The sequence below is a fragment of the Leopardus geoffroyi genome, chromosome C3 (genome assembly GCF_018350155.1).
Source record: "Leopardus geoffroyi isolate Oge1 chromosome C3, O.geoffroyi_Oge1_pat1.0, whole genome shotgun sequence".
Taxonomy (NCBI): Eukaryota; Metazoa; Chordata; class Mammalia; order Carnivora; family Felidae; genus Leopardus; species Leopardus geoffroyi.
This window is the reverse complement of record NC_059338.1, coordinates 2,145,037-2,163,871: the sequence shown is the minus strand read 5'-3', so window position 1 is coordinate 2,163,871 and position 18,835 is coordinate 2,145,037. Positions and strand designations below refer to the sequence as shown.

The 18,835-nt window shown below is 58.3% G+C and overlaps 2 long non-coding RNA genes across 2 annotated transcripts; one reads left to right on the top strand and one right to left on the bottom strand.

Moving 5' to 3' along the window:
- The first annotated feature begins 272 nt into the window (after positions 1-272).
- On the top strand, positions 273-5,071 carry LOC123585879. The gene is made up of 2 exons (XR_006706470.1): positions 273-1,209; positions 1,517-5,071. It is a non-coding gene; the product is annotated as an uncharacterized LOC123585879 (long non-coding RNA).
- Positions 5,072-11,535: 6,464 nt separating this feature from the next.
- Positions 11,536-14,748, bottom strand: LOC123585878. Its single transcript, XR_006706469.1, has 2 exons — positions 13,816-14,748; positions 11,536-12,392 (listed from the first exon to the last, which is right to left on the bottom strand). It is a non-coding gene; the product is annotated as an uncharacterized LOC123585878 (long non-coding RNA).
- Positions 14,749-18,835: the final 4,087 nt, after the last annotated feature.

Here is an 18,835-nt window from a genome sequence, read left to right as displayed (position 1 = left end):
CAACCGGCGGCTCCCGGGTCTGTCCCCTGCGCGTCTGGCAGGTCCCGGCTGGGAGGTGTAGCGCGGAGGAACCTGGGGGCCAGAGTTTACGGCCGCTGGGACTCGGCTGCATTTGCCCTCCCGCGATGTGGGCTCGCTTTCCCGCAGCCGCCGCTCTCCGGTCCCGCAGGACTACCGGGCCGCCCCCGCCCCCGCCCCGGCTGCGTCCCCGCCACGTGCCGCTCAGGAGCCGGAGGCCCCGCCCCCTGGCGACCCCGGCCTCCCGCCGGCCCGGAGGACGACTCCGTGCAGGGCGAAAGGGGCGGGGGGGGGGGGGGGGGAGGTTGCAAAGGAACACCGGAGAGCGCCAGGCATACAGCAAGCGCTCAATAAATGGCCGACTGGCAACTGCCCGTCGTCACTGAGCCCAGGACCCTTTACGTCGGCCCGTCAGTCGCCCACTGCCCCTCTCCGCCGCGACGCGGCAAATAAAGCAAACGTTAATGGTTAAGCAGCAGGTCAATCGCGCTCCCCCCAGCGCGGGAGCGGACAAAGACCCGAGGCCACGCCCAGCGCGCCCACCGTGGGGCGGGGTAGTGGATCCTGAGAATCCCCCCACGCCCCCGTTGGCTATTCCAGTGAAGGACGGGGCCATCAGCCAACCGCAGCCCAGGCACGACGCATGCGTCCACAGAAGCTTTAGCCCTAGATGGGAAAAAAAGCCGCGGGCGCACCGCTGTGGCTGCGTCTGGCCAGGACCTGGGGAAGCGGGTGCGCATGCGTGAGCCCGACACCACCCTCTCCCTGCGAGACGCGAGCGTACGCAACGTGGCCGGCCGGGGTCTCCGGGGGCGCGCCCCGCAGGGAGGGACCTCGGCCCCACGCGTGCGCGCGGGCCGCGATCTCGCGCGAGGCCGTCGGTGGACGACGCCCCGCTGGCCCCGCGCGCCCGGCCGCCGGCGGGGGCCCCCTCCTGGCAGCCGAGGGCCCCCCGATCTCTGGGGACCACAGCCCCTGACCGCGCACACCCAGGAGGCCGCGACCCCCACCCGCGCAGGCCAAGACCCTCAATCCTGGAGGCCGAGACCCCGGCCCTTGAGAGGACTGCCCCCGCCCCGTGGGGCGTTGCTGCACTGGACAGACCGACAGAGAAGCCCCGGAGCACGACAGACATTCGGAGCCATGTTCATAAACTGCAAAATACGCACAATGAAGCAGTATAGTGTCTATGTGTGTGTGGGAAAATTTTAAAAAGGCCGAGGAATGATAAACACAATGTTCATCAGTAGTTATGTTGGAGAGGGGTTGGGGTGGGATGCGGAAAACCAGGCGGGTGCTAGTGGTAACGTTCTAGTTATCGGGTTAAATGGTACATGGAAGGGTATTTCCTTATGGTTTATACATAACGCACAGGACGGTTACTCATTTGTATAGAATATGATTTAGAAATAAGTGGAATCACCTCGCCTCCCAAAACAAAACAAAAGACGCGGTTGGAGAAGGAGAAGGTCTTACCTGTATTGCACTCGATTTCCAGAGCATTTCTGCACATGTTGTCAGTTGAGTCTCACGCCAGCCCTTCAAGGTATTGTCTCCATGTGCAAGATGAAGAAAGGAGACCAAAAATTCATGAGGCCGGTGGCACAAAGACAGGAAAGGTGAGCGTGCAGAAGGTCAGCGGGGAGCCCTGGGCAGTTAAATCTCCAGGGTGCCGAGCACTGTGCCTGGAACAGAGAACGTGGTCGGCAAGCACTCGTTCAGCGGGTGAGTGACGGAACTTTCTGACCGTGTGGGTGTCCAGGAGTGACAGGAGCTGCCCCGAAGGCAGGTGCCCTGCTCAGCGGCTGGCTGACCACCGTGGGGACCAGGAGGACGAGAGAGGCCACTTTGGGCAAACTTCGGAGAGAAGCCCCCTCTGTGACTGTTTACGTGAGTCTGTATATCCGAGGCTGAAGACAAGACCATGTTACGATAATAAGGTTCTCGCCTGCAGTGGGGCAGCAGTCCCCAGAGAAGGGCCGGGACAAAAGAGACGTTTTGAAGGGAAAGTTCATAGGACTCGTTGCCGGAATGGGTATGAGGTGTGTTGTTGTTGTGTGTGTTGTTGTGTGTTGTCTGTGGCTCCCGGATGCTGTGCCGCTGACTTCACAAGGGCGTAGAGGAACGTAGATTCGTGCCTAGCAGGTGGTTTGCGATGCAGGATAGCGCTCAGGACGGGTAAGGGCTGACGACACGCCGACACGCCAGGGAAACAGCACCTCAGTTTGAGTTAGGAGACCCGATTCCTAGGCCTGTCACCCGGGACACGTCACTTCATCTGAGTGTTTGGTACAGAACGCATACGCGCAACAAGAACCGAAAAGAAGAATGTGCCTGAACCCCTTGTCCACATCTAGTTAAATCGACTCCTGTAGTTAAATATGCAGATACCCGCCCCTGGAACTGTGCTTGCCTCCGTTGTCCCATGATGTTACGTCCTTCATTCTGGGACTGCCACATTTGTGCTGGAAGTGCTGTCTTACCCGAGTTTCTGTCCCCCCCCCCCGCCCCCCGCCGTGCCTGGCACAGAGCCGGAGCTCGGTAGATGTGTGTTGCCCCGCACAGAATTGTGTGAACTAGAAAGAACATTCATTTCCCCAAGACCTAGGTTTCCTTATTTGTAAATGCGACTAGTTGACCTTTAAAATTCTTTTGAGTTCTGGACTTCTGTTATCCAACCATGTTCTACTGATTGAGAAGACTGAACTAGCTGATTGCTGAATTCCTTTCCAGCTCCAGTGTTCCGTTGTGATACTGAGTGGCCGGCAATCTCACAGAAGCCGCGGTTGGGCGGGTCCTCAAAGGGAAAGCGTGGAGAAGGTTGAGGACAGAGACAGCACCCAGTTGTCCCAAACCAGAGTGGCACAGAATGACCAGGCTGGGAAGCAGGAAGAATACGAATGGCAGAGTGTCAAACTGAGACGCCCAGAGGAGCCAGGCGGAGGATGTGAATGTGGGACGTGGCCCCGCCGTGTGAGGGAGGCCATGCCCACCCAAGGAAGTCCGCGGTCTCTTCCAGTTTTTGAGATGAAGCTGGACTCCCAGCGTTTTATTTGAAATCCTGTGATTTTTAAGTACTGACAACCAATTCAGATTATTTTTAAAACTCCGTGCAGGTTAAAAAACAACAACAAACGAACAAAAAAGCCCTCCACGCCTCTTGGCCTGCTGGCCTCTACCCTCGCTGGCATGGTGCCCTCAATCCGCGCATGCCCCAGCACGATGTTGCTGGAAGTTTCCCGTTTCTGTTCACGCCGGTTCTCCGATAGGCCAACCCTTCCCGATACTCCCAGGACTTTGCTCATTTATCCCCTCCCTGCCTTCTGTTTTCAGCGTCTCCCTTTATGCTTGTGTCTCCTTCAGTCTCGAAACATGCCAGCGTCTTTCCACATCCTGAAGACGCTGCTTCGTTCTCCTACGGTCCCTTCCAGGGCCTTTCTAGAAAGTTCTTTCTTTTTCCCTTCCACAGATTTCCTAGCAGAATCCACTGCATTCTCCCTGTCTTCCTGTTGTGAGCCGGCTTTGCTGCTCAGCTCGCTGTAGTTTAAGGTCTGCCTCCGTGATTCCACTGAAGGTTTTCTGACCAGGGCAGAGGTCTCTGTTGCTGAATTCATGAGACTGCTCCAACTAGGCTAAACTCACACTCAGAGACCCAAGTGGTGTCCTTTGCTTTAATCTATTACCTGAGAAATGTCGCATCGGTGTTTATGGAACCAAACGGGAAAGTGTCCTCGAGAAAGGACAGTCGGCACCATGGGATTTGCAGACAGATCAAAGTCTGTGTCGGCCACACGAAGCCCACTGGGTTGTAAGAAAAGGAGATTGCCACTAGCTTTTGAGAGGACAGTTCCGGCAGAGGCAGCTGGAAGGTACGCTGCTGTAGTCTGTGAAGAAAAGGGTGGTGACGTGATGACAGACGGTGCCCAGAGGTGGCGCCTCGGACAAGTTTGGCACCACGGGAAGCGACATCAAGCAGGAGGTATTGGAGACACGCGTGCCCGTCAGAGTCCCTGAGGTTGAGGAAATCCTGGCATGTCTGCAGGTAAAGCGGGCAAGCCAGTGGCACGGGAGATACTGGAAATGCTGGGGAAGGACTACCTGAGAGCCGGCTGCCAGGGGCGTCGGGAAGAATCGAGAAGTCAGCCAGTTGAAAGGACTGGGCCGCCTTGACGAGGAAGCGAGGAGTCTCTGAAGTAGGCAGAACGGTTAAAGGCATGAGTTGTCATTCTATCCGGACTCTCGTGGGGGCAGCGGTGACGCAGGAGAGCCCCGGTGTGCGTTTCATCCGTGATACGGGAGCGACGCCCCGTCTCCAGTCACAGGGAGGCAGAGCAGATCCGGGATTGTTGGCCGCCTTAGCGACATCACTCTGCACTGGCTGTGTCCCTTCCGCTCCCTCTGCACTGGTTCCGGGGGGCTCTGGCCTTGGCTGCCCCCCTCTCCTCGTCAGGGAAGTGTCGTCCCCACACCTGAGGTTTAAGCAGCCACCTCAATGCTAGGGACTCCAATCTGCGTCTGTGACCTAGATCTCTCTCCTGAGCCTCCCGTCTATGCGCCCAGTATCTTTATGACTAGAACTGGTCATTTCTCCTTAATTCTTTATCCTAATGTTTTATTTTATTTAAACAATGTTTTTTGATGTTTATTTTTGAGACAGGAGCCACAGAACACGAGCAGGGGAGGGGCAGAGAGAGAGAGGGAGACACAGAATCGGAAGCAGGATCCAGGCTCCGAGCCGTTAGTGCAGAGCCCGACGCGGGGCTGAAACTCACAAGCCGTGAGACCATGACCTGAGCCGAAGTCGGCCGCTCGTCCGACTGAGCCGCCCAGGCGCCCCAGTGCCATATCCTAGCTAATGGCCGCAGTCATTTTGCAGTTGTCAAGCCAGATCTGGGTTTCACCTCCCTCCCCCCTCCCCCCGCAAGTGTATATGTGTATAGTAGATACTTAAAAGAACAGGAACATATTTATGTTTCGTGTGCTGGGTTTTCTTTTTCACTTACTACCGTCACGATCACTAGCGCATGTCGATAAATGCCTTTTTACATTCTTAGCTGCCGCCTGGTGTTCCCTCGCACGCGCCTACTCTGGTCTGCCGCCTTGTTGAAAACCGTTTCCTTCTTTCTGTTGTGCACAGCACTGAACGTGTCTGTACATACGCTTTTTATTTCCTTAGATTTACCACTCAGAACTGAGAGGAGGACCGAGGAGTGGGACATTTGAAAAGCTTTTAATACCTATTGCCAAGTTGGCCTTCCGGAAAAATCGTACCAGCAGTATACGGTCCACTCATTGCCTGTACCTTTGCTAGGATCGGGTGTTATATTTCATTTTTGCTGATTTAATAAATTCCATCTGGGGCGCCTGGGTGGCGCAGTCGGTTAAGCGTCCGACTTCAGCCAGGTCACGATCTCGCGGTCCGTGAGTTCGAGCCCCGCGTCGGGCTCTGGGTTGATGGCTCAGAGCCTGGAGCCTGTTTCCGATTCTGTGTCTCCCTCTCTCTCTGCCCCTCCCCCGTTCATGCTCTGTCTCTCTCTGTCCCAAAAAGAAATAAACATTGAAAAAAAAAATTAAAAAAAATAAAAATAAAAATAAATTCCATCTGAGCCTCCGAGCCCAGCCCCCATCCCTCTCCCCAACCACCCCCAACCCGCGTCCTTCTGGGTAGCTCCCCAACTCACATGTCACTTGGGACACACGTCACTTGGGAGGCGGAGGGGAAGGTGACGCCAGATTTCCCATGGGGACAGGCCTCGGTCTTAGGCTCTGGCCCCACTTCTGCTGCTCTTGTGCACAGAGCTAGCTTTCCGGCCACCCTTCAGTATCTTCCCTAATCTCCCTCTTTTCCTAACTTCCTGCCTCCGGAGGTGGTGGTTTTCTCCCTGCGCCGTTGGGGCTGATCCCCCAGGGGCACAGCTGTCCTCCCCCCATCTCTGGAAGCTTCGTCTCCCATCAGCATCGGCTCCCAGGAACAGTGTTTCTGCCTTCCATTTCCCAGCAAGCAAACCTACTCAAGTCTGTCCTGTACAGGGGAAGACAGTTCCGTCACCCCGTTACCCTCTCAAACTGCCACTTTGTCTCCGCCTTCCTTTGCCATCAAACTTCTCCCAAGGTCCCGAGAGTAATTAGGAAGAGTGTTCGTCCTCATTTGCCTCTCTCGGTTCCAGCCCCTTCTTCTCTGCTGAAACCGCAGTCTTCAGGGTCCCCAGTGACCTCAAAGCTGGTTGGAAGGCCAAGTCGCCCCCCCCCTTCAGTCAGCTGGTGACACAGGCCATGCCCTCGATGCCCTGGGAGGCTGTCTCCCCTGTCCCCGCTCTCCCCTCTCGGGACAGTGCCTGTGAGGCTGCGTGCCCTCCAGAGGTCTGCAGGCCCTCACCCCGTCTCCCCTCCCTCGCTCTCCTTCTCCCTTGGGTTTTCTCGCCTCTTTCTGGGGTACCAGGGTTCTCCTTTGCACCGATGACTCACAGGCTCTCCGGGATGCCAGACCCCGGGTTTTATAGTCACCTGCTAGGCCGCTCCACCTGGATGTGACTGCGCGGATCCCACAGGTTAGCCACCAGGCCCTGCCCACTGCTCCCCCGCCATCCGAGAGCTGCCCTGTGGCACATCCCTGCAGCGTGCCAGGTGCTTTCCATAGGCATGGAATCAGGCTCTCCCACAACCACGCGAGGCTGCCTGACTATTCCCGTCCCGGTTGTGAGGTCTCTAGTAGACGGTGGTGGTGTTCAATGAGCCTGGCTCGTGCTGGAGCCACGGTGTGGCGTTTGCCCACATAATCTCTTCCTGCTCCCCTGTGCCAGCGGCGGCCGCTCTCCAGCCCCCGCCCCCCCGTCCCTGGGAGTGTTCCCTGTGCGCCCACCCAGTACATGCCGACCCACTCCACGCAAGCGTGCGTCCCTTTTGCCTGAAACCAGCAAAGCCCTCTTCCACTGTCCCTGGCAGACTTCATTCTAAAGCACAATTTTAAATAAACCGCTACAAGCAAAGAGCCTAAATAATTTTGGTTCCGGACACGGTTCTCGCCTGCAAGGCCCCCACTCCCGTGCCAGCTTTTCGCCCTCTGGGGGCCCGTCGTGCGCGTGTGCTCCGCCCGGCTGAGAGCGCGAGCCCTGGATGTGCCACCCTGCCGCCCAGCCCAGCCCCTCCGACCCTCTCCTTCCCATCCTGTCCTCACCCTTGGGTGAGGAGGACACTGCCCAGCATGGCCACTGGGAGGAGCCCTTGTGCCACAGGCGCGCCCGCAGGACAGAGCTGTGTGACTGCGTGCTGCTGTCTGGCGAGGCCACCACGGTCCCCGTCCCTCCCCGCCCAGCAAGCACGGGGCCCTCTGCGTCTCCGTTTCCATGCTCTTCTTCCAGACGGCCTGCTCTAGACGAGCGGACCCTGGATGGGAGCCAGGGGGCCCAAGACTGCCGCCCCAGCTTGGCCACCGGTTGGCTAACAGCTCGCCTTTTGTCACCTGTGAATCAGGGGCGCTAAGCCCCGCCCCGTGAGCCTAATAAGAACTGGCCTGACGCTATTTACCAGCTACCAAGTGCCCCAAGGTTATACCTTCGTCTGATCTCAGATGGTGTCATTCCCCCCTCCCGGGCACCCTGGGCCTCCGGCTGGGAGCTCACCATCCGTGAAGGGTTCCCGCCTCCCTCCCACCTCTGCTAACAGAAAGGGATGAGCAGGAGGCGCAGCGAGGGGGCTGGAATGGACGTGACCCAGAACATCTGGAGAAAGGGGCAGAGCGGGAGCCTCGGGAAAGGACAGGTGCGGAAAGGAGCAGGGGAGGCGGTGGCCAGGTCCAGAGCCAGAGGGAAGGCTCCTCGTAGTTTTGCTAAAACACTAAGTGAATTAAAGGGAACGTATGCACGAATCTGAGCTAGTGAATGAAATGCCCCTCCCCCGGGGGAGGGATTGGAAGGCTTGGGGACACTAGGTGGCAGCACAGGGCAGCAAACCAGGGGCGAGTGCCTTCCGGCCGCGGGAGCCGGAGCTCCCCACTTTAGGCACCGCGACCCCTTCTCCACAGGTGTTCTTGCGAATGAGGACACCCTCAGTGGCGAGGACACCGAGGCGGGCGGGGAGGAGAGGCCCGGCGGGGAGCCAGGTGTTTGTCGTCTGGGGTTGTTTTCAAAGGGCCCCCGAGGATTAGAGTTTCCAACTTTCAAAAGGATACCAAAAAGAGAGGGAGTTTGGAACGAGATATGGGGAATCTGGATCAGGGTCAGGGGGATTGGGATAGGATTCCCCGACCCAACTGGCTGGGAAAAGAACTGTTGCAGGAATCTTTTCTTTTCTTTTCTTTTTAATGTAGGAATGGTCCTACCTCATCTATTCCTGCCCTCGGGACACCTCAGACCCCTCTCCTCCAGTTTCCTCATAGACGGAGAGCCCCTAACCTTTCTCCGCAGAGCAAAAGCAAAGCAGAAATCAGGCATGTAGCTCACAGAAGCTCTCCATCCTACCCTTCCATCGAGTTTGGGTTCTTTGCTACAGGATAGAAGGCTCCGCCCGAACCCAGGGACCACTGAGGACACGCCCCCCCTCAGCCAGGAAGCCCTGAAAAGCTCAGCGTGGCACAAAGCCCCGGGTTGGCCGCCGAGCCACCACCATGCAGGTGTCCTGTGTCTCGAATATGGCCCCAGCAGAAGATGCCGCCTCCGCCGCGGCCTCACTCTGCTTGTGTTTGTAATTGTGAGACAAAATCTCCCTTTCTGGATCATTTCCCCTCCCCTGCTTGCCCAGTTCAACCTCCTGTTTTAGCAGCCAGCCACGGACACGCAGACCCAGCCCCGCCTCTCATCCTGTCTCCTCTGCCTACGGGCTATGACCCCCTGCTTCTTCCCATGCTCTTCCTATGACTGAACCCCTGTAACACTTACTGTCTCTACAGTAATGCACAGAAAGCACCTGAGACGCCATTCAGCAAATGTCAATGATGGTCATTGCTAATTCTAACTTTACAAGAACTCAGTTTATAAGAACTTCCACATGCACTGTCGAACTCACCCGTCCACTCATGCATCCATTCAACAAATTTTATCAAACACCTGCTAAATGCCTGTCGCTCTTCTGGGCGCTCGAGAGAGAAAAGAACCCAATGGGCATGATCCCTGCCTTCACGAAACCTCCAAGGAAGCTTGTGGTTTTCAACGTCAGCTGACACCTGCAGAGTATTGGCCGCGTTGGGAAGAATGTTAGAAACTGGCTAATCCAGTCACTTGCCCCGGACAGAAATTCCTTCCACATCATTCACGGGTGGCCATTCTTGACCAAACTTTCTCTAGATTTGGTCTTTTCCAGCTATTTGGGCAGTCTTCCTCATGCCAAACCTAATTGGCTTGCTCACTGGCATCTCTGATCCTTCCTGCACCCTTAACTAAGTTGCCCCCCTTCGGCGGGGACCCCCAGGGCGAGCAGCGAGGGACCACAGCCCGTCTCCAGCAGTTTCTTCGTGAAGCTTCTCTTTTGAGGAGTTAGATCCTCTTTTTCAGGAATCGCGTGGGGTGTCTCCCGCTTCTGCAGATGCGTACATATCATCTGACCTGCCCCTGGCTTGCTGTGCAGAAACAGGTGAGCATCCCCCCACCCCCCACCCCACCCCCGCACTCCACCGAGCAGGAGAACGACTCCCAAGGTCGCACCGCTCACTCGGCCGACCCTCCAGGCTTTGGCTGACCCTCTTCTCGCGGCTTGTATGCCAGCAGCTCACTTGAGGTGAGCCTGCTCCAAAGTACGTGACGGGTTTTTCATCTTTCTTGATCCGGACGTGATTCCCCCCCTAACAGAGCCCAGGATGGCTTCGGCTTCCCAGGTCCGTGATGTTGCGGGCTCATAACGAGCTCGTGTTTACCCGGATGTCCAGGGCTTACTGGTACACATCATCGCCAGGCGATGTCTTCCCCACATGTTGCACCTCCGGGGCCTAGCATCCTTCAAGGACCAGCCCTCCACGCTTCCCTGAGGAAAGCTTTCCCGATCCCACACTACCCCATACGTGGTGCTCTCTTTCTCTCTCCAGAGAATTGCGGTCTTATTTTCTGCGCACACGTCATGTCCCGCAACGTAAACCAGCAGTTTGTGTCCTCGTCTGCCCTCTTTGATCGGGGCACGTGCCTCAGTGCTCTTGGTGGCCCTCAGAGCTTTGTGCCTACAGGTCCTCAGCACACACCTGCCAAACGGGGCAAATCGTATAACTTGGGAATTGATATTCCGTCCCAACACGTGCAAATACTTTGCCCATCCCTGTGGAACTTCTCGAGCAAATGCTTTCAAAGCCTCCTGCGGTCCTGGGGCTAGCACACTGTGTGATACCTCACTGAATGTCCACAGCGGCCCTGCGAGGCGGCCATGACCTTTTACAGGTAGGGGGTGGAGGGTCCACCCCCCCCCCCCGGGGGTCACCCTGCCAGTGAGAAGCCGCCGCGCTGGGGCTGGTTCAGGCTGAGGTCCTCCCGACTCCCATGACTTGTTTCTGCCACCTGCTGCTTTTCAGAAGCAAAACATGTGCCTTTTGGGGGACCAAGTGTGTCTGGGGCAGTCGCCCCAGACAGGCAGCTGTTGGGCGGAGCTGGGGAACCCTGCCTCTGCAGGCTGTCTTGCGGTGGTTGGGACAGACTGCTGGGAGTCACCTCAGCTCTTTTTATTTTTTTCAGGTAAGCTCTACACCCATCATGGGGCTTGAACTCGCAACCCTGAGATCAAGAGCCGTAGGCTCTACTGACTGAGCCCCAAAAAGGAGACTGGGCCCCAAAAAGGAGAGAATAAAAAAGAAAAAAATTTTTTTCAAGTAATAGCCCCTTTAGTTTCTTGAGTGGGTTAGAAAACAGCTAAAAGGTTGGTTGAGGGCCAGGGTGGGGAAGAAGTGGGCACATAGGCACCTGTGGAATACCCCCCGAATACCCCTCTCACCTAGAAGTCCTTGTTCACAAGCCACCTTTTCAAGGAGCTCCCCCCGCCCCGTTTCAGGCCTCATGTACTTCCCTTCCCGTGTGACTCCTGGGGCCTGGGTTGTACCTGTCCCCCACCCCCACCCCCGGGGTTCCAACCATGAAACCCCCTCCAGGCTCCCCTGAAGCCCCTCTCCCCCCAAGTATGAGGCCCCTGTCGTCGACAGAGCAATCACAAAGAAGAGAATAAATGTCTACGAAACAAATGACTTAGATGGAAACAAGTTGGTGCTCGTGTGCATTTTCATGTGCCGGGTCGGCTGGGAAGCTAGATCTCCCCAGGGACCCAGGTGGGAGAGACTCAAAGAGGCCAGGCCAGGGCCGGGCGGTCCGGGGCTGGGGGTGCCCCCCGGGCAGCCAGCCCCACACCTCCACGGGGCCGGCCGCCCCTCTCCCCGATTCCCAGCGCCGCGGGCTCCCGAGAAGAATACGGCTCAGGAGCATAAGTGACCTTTCACACCTCAGACAAGCCAAGTTTGTTTTCTCCTTTTCTGTCCAGCCCACAGCAGGAGGGAGGGGGGAACGGGCTGGGCCTTGTCGAACTTTCTCCCGCTACAATACCCCAGAGGGGTTGAAGTGGAGGGAGTAAAGGATCTATTTATTTTGGCTCAGGAGGGACAATGTAAGCAGATGGTCTTTGATGGGATTAGCGGCGTAATCTCTAAGACCCTGGTAAATTGGAAAATGATCCATTATATTCCACGAACCTTTGGCGGCTTGGGCTCCTGGGGAGGGAGGGGCAGGGCCCAGGGGCACCTTGTTAGAAAAGACCCCCCTCTGGGAGCAGCCCAGTCCCGCCCAGAGAATTTGGGAAGGGGCTCGTTAGCTGCGCGCCACCCCGGCCCCTCTCCTCCCAGGGCTCTCCGAGCCTCCTCCTTCCCCGTCGCCCTCCCCCCTCTTTTGAGAGTGTTGAGGTGTCCGCACTACCGCGCCTGCCCCCAGCCCTTTCCCTTCCCAGGGTGTCCGGGGACTCTTCTTTGTGGAGAGAATGATATTGGGTCTCCCGCCTTGGAGGGGCAGAACATTCTTCTTAGACTCCAATTTGTATCCCTCGAACTGTACATCCCAGTCTGTCCCCCCCCCCCACCCCGCTCCCGACCGGACGGGAATAGCCCAGAGGACCCCCTCCACGCCACGCCGGGGGAAGCGGGGCAGAGGCTGGGCCAGGGAGAGGGGGAGGGGCAGACCCTCCCCCCTCCCCCAGGAGGGACGGGGGCGGGGAAGGAATGTGGAAGGGAGGATGAGGTGCTAATGAACCACTCCGCCCAGCCGTCCGCCCTCTTCACTCACCTCCGTCCCCCAGAGCCCCGGCGCCTCCAGGAGCAGGAGCCCCTCGGTCTGGAGGCCCTGGGCGGGGCGCCTGGGGGACCGCGCAGCGTCAGGTGCGGCGCCGCTGGTCCGGGAGCTCTCTGCGGTGTGCATCTAAGTCGTACCCTGTAGTTTATAGAGAAACTTGGACGTTCAGAAGGTCATGTGGATCTCCTCACCACGGAATGAGGAGGGCATCGGAAAACTTGGGAGGCAGGTCGGGAGAGGGCCGGCGGCTGGCGAGACGGGCCCCGCTCCGTGGGTCCCGGCGGCCTTCGCTTCACTAGCAGACCCGTGGGTGTTGGCCAACACGTGAAATGTGTGTGTGAACCGCCGCGCGATCTGTTTTTGGGGAGTCTGGTCCGAGACCTCGCCTAGTTACAGCCATCCTTGAACAGGTGTCTGGTCGTAATCGTATCACATGTATACATTTAATTTGGGGGGATTAAAAGCCAAAGCAGAAACAACCAAAATACGCAGTTTTCCGCACGTAGAATCTCCACGATTCTTTAAAACTAAATACACAGATAAGGGAAGCTGGAGGGGGACAGACAGAAAGGCAGCAGGAGTTACCTGGATCAGAATAGAAATTCAACGTTTCTGAGTGTATTAACTTTAGCTGTAAGGGGTGTAGCAGGTGACTGGTGGGGGTTCCAGGAAGAATTACGCTTGTACAATATTTGGTTTCAGGCTATTTCAATGTATTAAGATATAGTTTATTTTAGCATTTTTTGAAAGAGGGACACTTTGTAATGTATGTATTTTTTAAATATTCTTTTTTTTACTTTACTTTTTTTTTAAATTTATTTTTTAATAATCTCTATGCCCCACCTGGAGCTCGAACTCAGGACCCTGAGATCAAGAGTAGATCAAGAGTCACCCGTTCTGTCCACTGAGCCAGGCGGGAGCCCCTAATGTATGTATTTTTTTTTTTTTTTTTTTTTGAGATAGCTTGAGTGGACGGGGATTTGCAGACTGGCTGACACAGGAAGGCAGAGTGGAGGGCCATCGAGCTACAGCCCCCCCCCAACCACCTTTCCCACCGCACCCCCCCCCCCCCAGTGAAAAACTCACAAGGTTGACCGGACAACCCTGAATGGGAAGAAAGCTACAATCTCGTGAATTTCTGTGGATGGCCAAGCGGGCGCACAGGCACACACTGGGCACGTTAATTTACTGAGTTCACGGCCCCAGGAAGTAAGTTTCCTCTCGTCCATTTTCCCTGTTCAGAAGAGAGGCTCAGAGAGGGTAGGTAACTGGCTTAGACTCACACAGCCAGTGAAGTGGTGGGGCGACCATTGCAGACTGTGTCCTTCCCAGCACCCGCACCCTCCACGGGCCCTCGGGCCTTCACATCAACCCTCTGCCGGGAACAGCCCGCCTGGACGTTCACCTCGGGGCGGGGACCCTCCTGGGCAGCCGTCCTGCTCCCCGTTCTCCTGGGTTCTCGCGGAAGTACCCACTCTTCAGCCTCACTCCCATAGCTCGTGGTGTCCTCTCAAGTCTGTGTGCATCCTGCCCCGGATTAATGCCCGAGACACTTACTGACCGAGTCCAGAACGTTTTGGGGTGAGATTGAGCCACCAAATCCGGGTCGGTCTGGTTCCCTCCCGGCTCTGGTCACCTTCGCACTGGAAGGACGCTTCTTTTATGGAGGACGGAAGGGGTGGAGGAAACGACGAGGCCAAGGCCACAAGGCCGGTGGTGGCCACAGACACGGGGGTGGAGGAGGCTGGCGGGGGGCATTTATTCAGGTGTTCTGAGAGTGAAATGCTCCCCCCACCCCCAAGGCGGCCGGACTTGCTCTCAGGTGGCAGTGATCCCAGGATCCCACCTGGAACTGGAGGGCTTGGGCGGGCTGGGTCCCCCTCTTGGCTATCTGCTCTGTGCCCTGGAATGTTAGAGCTCCCCGGGGAGCGCGGCTCTCCATCCCCTTTCCCTGCCCGGGAGAACCACAGACAAGGTCCGCGAGGTCTACACGGCCCTAACTCTCTGGAGCCGGGCTCCCTCAGCCCCTGGAAACCTGGGTCTAGGAACTACGCAGCTTCGGAAGGGACGAGAAGGGACACCCGGCGCGCGGGAGGAAGGGAGGGTAGCAAGGCCTCCGGCCAAACTCCGTGAGCCTCCCCCCTCCCTTCCAGCGCCTTGTCCGGTCCCTGTGTCCTCCGGTATTCCTCCGTATCTCTTCCCCTCCTGTCCCCTCGGTCTTGGCCCCTCTTGCCCCCAGCCTCTGTGTGTCTCAGCTTCCTCGTCCCGGGCTCCCGGGGCTCCCCAGGCTCCCCCCGTTGCCCCAGTTTCTCCGGACCCCGAGGCCGGGACGAGCGGGGACGAGCGGGGAGTGCGGCGGCCGCGGACCCGGGTCCCTACGCTCTCCACGGTTCTGGCTTCGCGAGCCAAAGCCTGGCGCCGCGAATCCCGAGACGGCGTCTGCAAAGGCCTGGCGGCCAAAAACTCAGACTCGAGGGAGGACCGGGGGGACGGCGGTGGCGGGGGGGGGGGGGGAGGGGGGGGCGGCGGGGGGGAGGTAGTTCTCGGCTTTATTCCCCCGGGACGGGCTCCGCGGCGGCGATGGGGGGGAGGGGGGTGCGGACCCGCACAGCCTCGAGCCCGCTTTTCGCCTGACCCGGGTCGGGGGAGCGGGCGGCCAGAGGCGACCCCGCGGCCCCCGCTTCCCGGCTCCGAAGACCCCGCGGCTCTGGTTCCTGCAGCCCCTTGGATCCCGCGCCTCCTGCTTCCCTCGCCCCCCCATCCTGCGCCGCCCCCTCCCCGCGGCCCAGGATCCCGCGGGCACCCCCCCCCCCCATCCTGCAGCCCCTCAGTTCCAGTGTTGCCTGCTTCCCGCAGCACCCGACCCCCGCTCCCCGCACCCCTGAAAGCCTGGGCCCCCCCGGATCCTGCAGTCCCCCCAGACTTCCCAAGCCCCCCCCTTTCCTGCAGTCTTCCGACCCCGCGCCCTCCCATCCCGTGGCCCCCTCCCCCGCTTCCCGCGGCAGTTCCCGCGCCCCCTGGATCCTGCAGCACGCCCCCCCCCCCCGCCAGGATCCGTCCCCCACATTCCCACGGACCCCCAACTCCAACGCCACATCGCTCCGTCTCCGCCCCTCCCCTCGGGCGCCTCGGAGCCTTTTCTTTTCCATTTTGTTACCTTGCCTTTATCACTTAATTTAACGTTTTTAATATCCTTGTTATGTTTCCCTTTTATTTCATTTAGGGTCATTTCATCCCTTTGGTTTTAACGTTTTACCTCATGTCACATAGTTTCTGTTCTCCTCCTCCTCCTCCTCCTCTGTTTCCCTTTCCCTGTTTTCTTTTTCTTTCTCTGTTTCCTGGTCGCCTGGGCCGTCGCGTCCCCGGAGCTGGCAGAGCCTAGAAGGACCCCCGCCCCCAGCGGGGACTTTGTGGGAAGCGGGCAGCCAGCCACCTGGAAAGCACGACTCGAGTCGGAGGGCAGGGGGCGCGGGGCCTGGCCCCAGGCAGACAGAGGGACAGGCGCACGGTTCACACTGGGCCTCAGGGACCCCCAGACACACCCGCCAACACCGAGACCGACAAATGTCAGACACGCAGCCTCAAGCCACGCAAACACGCCGCCCTGGCAGAAGCAGAGCCGGGACGTAATGGACACAGCACACACATCACTGCGCGCTGTGGAGACAGGACTCAGACGCACGTAAACCTGCGCGCACACCCTGCGCAGCCCAGGGGGGTTTCAGCGCTAACAAACCATCACAGTGTGACCCCCCCCCCCCCCCGAAGCCTCGGGGTGCAGAGGGAACCTGCCGGTCTCCGCGGCAGGCACCGCGCCGCATACACAGCCGCCCAGAGTTCATTACCTCTGCCTCGACTGAGGTGGTAGGGGCTCCAAAGGTGGGGAATACTGTTTGGCCCAGGGTTCCGGCCCAAATCCGGGAGCCCCAGCCCCAGAGGTGAGCATCGGACCTGGAGAACCTTCTGTGAAGCAGACAGGGGCCAGCACGGCATCCGGAAAAGGCACTGTGTTAGAGTGGCGGGCATGGGACCCGTGTGCCCGTTGGTTCGTATTCCCGCCTCGCGGATCACGGTGCTGCCGTTTGGTCAGGTGCCCACAGAGGGACCATGATTTCCGTGAAAAGGAGCAGAAAAGACGTGTGCGGTTCTAGGAATAAAAGTACAGATATAGTTACCAAGTAGACACCTGGGGAGATGTCAACAGAAAATCTTTCTCCAGCCCATGGGTGTTGTGACCAAGCGGGCACGCTAGCCGGACCTCTGTGGCGAGGTCTGGGGTGACTGGTGCCGTGGGAGCTGCGTGGGGAAAGGCTGGTTTGTGGGGAAAACACACGTATCAGATATATTATCAAATCAACAGAAAGGGATATTTTGGCAGCCTTGGGGATGAACTCTGGGGTAAAAGACCAGCCGGCCCGGGTCCCAGAAGTCCTGGGTCTGGAAGGGTCCCTGGGGTATAGCCGCACACGAGTGGTGGCCAGATATGTGGCCAATGCCAATGGCGGAACCTGACCCCAGGCAGGTGTTGGGACACACAGACCCTGCTGGGCGAAAACACAAAGCTGTGGGTGCCCTCTCCAGACCTGCTCCACCCATGGCCCCTGAGAACCATGCCAGGCAAGGGGCAGGCAAGGTTACAGATGTCCAACTGGATTGCCAGGGACATGCATTTTGCAGGAGAGAAGAGGAGATAAGAGATGTTCACGTGCACACACACAACTCCATAGGTTTGGAGGTCAGTCATTGTATGTGAGAGCCACAGACGTGGGCAAGTGCATAGCTCAAAAGGGAAATGCTAGTGAGTCCCTGTCTGGAATGCTGGGTGGCTGGAGGCCGGGTCTCCACGGGACAGCCCTGGGAGGGGGTCCAGCCACCGTCCAAAGACTCCAGATCCGGGCAGGGGGATACGCCTGCTGAAGTTCGCCAGTTTCTGGACTGAGCCTGGAGGAGAAACAGGCAGATGTCAGGGCCACGTCCCAGGTCGCTAACGTGGGACAGAGAAAGGCACGCTGGGCCCCTGGGGCCGGCTGGCTGTCAGCCTCCTGGTCTGCCCTGCCTTTGACTGGCTGCTTGGTGCCTTTCTTGGAGGTGTTGGTCTCTGCCTCTCTGGGCTCCTCTCTCTGCTGGGTGTGTGTGTGTGTGTGTGTGTGTGTGTGTGTGTGTGTCTTTCTTTCAGTCCCTCTTCGGCTCCTTCACTGTTGTGTATTATACGCCAGAGGAGCAAACAGACCCAGGAGGACACACAGAGACAAATGCATTTCGTAGACGTGGAGGTCATTGGCCATAAAGTCCGTCCATCGTGCTGGTCTCTATAGACTTTATGTGATCACACATTTTCGTGTTTGTGTGAAAATCTAAGTGCAGCCTCGACATTTTGTTTCCCTGCAGGCTTCTGGCTACTGTCTCTTTGGGTGTCTGTCTCTGTCCGCTTCTTTCAAAGATCCTTCCCCTTCTTCATTCTACCACAGCTTAGGTCATCTCCCCAGGATGGCCTTCTCTGAAGTCGGCCTCAGGTGGGCAAAGGTTCTGCTGAGACGGGGGGAGCTAGATGGCCACTTTAGCAGTACCTAGAGGGAGACATTTGGAATTGCTGGGGCTGCGGGTATCTCTGGGGACGTGAAAAGGCCTTTGTGGCCACTCGAATGGAGAAGCCCCCTTGATCCACTCGGCGGTGGAAGGCCTCTTCCGAGGGGAACGGAGGAAAGGACGTCGGTGAGGCTATGAAGTCCGTGGCTCCTGCCCGGCCAGGCAGAGGGAGGGGGACCCCGAGTCAGTGGGGCGAGTCCTGGGAACGATTGTAGAAAAAGGAGAAACCCCTCGGGTCCCGCTTCCCAGCCCGAGAGGCGGTGTACAGGAGGCCTGAGTGAGACAGGGCCGGAGCTGGGGAAGGGAGACAGTGATGTGGCTCTTTAGAACCCGAGGCAGCAGGGGACATCTAGGTGGGGAGCCCCACGGAGGCCGGACACCCTGGGGGAGGGGAGGGGCTCCAGTGGGACTCTATCCTCCCCGTGGGCGCTCACCCAGCAGCTGGACCGAAGCAGGTGCCAACACCCTGTGCTTAGTGCCCTTGACTATTTACTAGGTGGGGCAAACAGGGCGGGCACAGGGCCTGGGAACGGGGTGGGCTTTGGCAGCAGCTGGGAGAGCGCCCAGCCCCAGGCCTACGACCAGAATGTCTCGGATGAGCCCATGCCCCCCCCCCCAGATAGGCAGGCCCTCGTTTTCTCCCCCAGTCAGGACGCCCCCTCCGTGTGCCCTCCCGAGTGTGTCCCTGCTCCCCCACTCCCTTGAGCCCTGCGCCCATCTCTCCACCTCAATCACTCTTCACAGCTTCCCTGGCTTCGTCCGCCCCCCTCGGTCCCAGGTCTCTGCCTCTCCACCCTCACCCCACCCTACCTTTGTTAATTCAAAGACTTCTTCCCAGCCCCTCCCTACTCTTCCCAGAAGAAAGCTGAGCAAAATGCCCCCCTCCCTCAGCCCCCTCCTCCAGGCCTGCGGCCCCTCTCCCAGTGTCAGATAATTGCTGGCGTGCGGCTCTGATGCCAGAGCTGGAAGGAGAGGGGGGAGAGAAATAAATAATA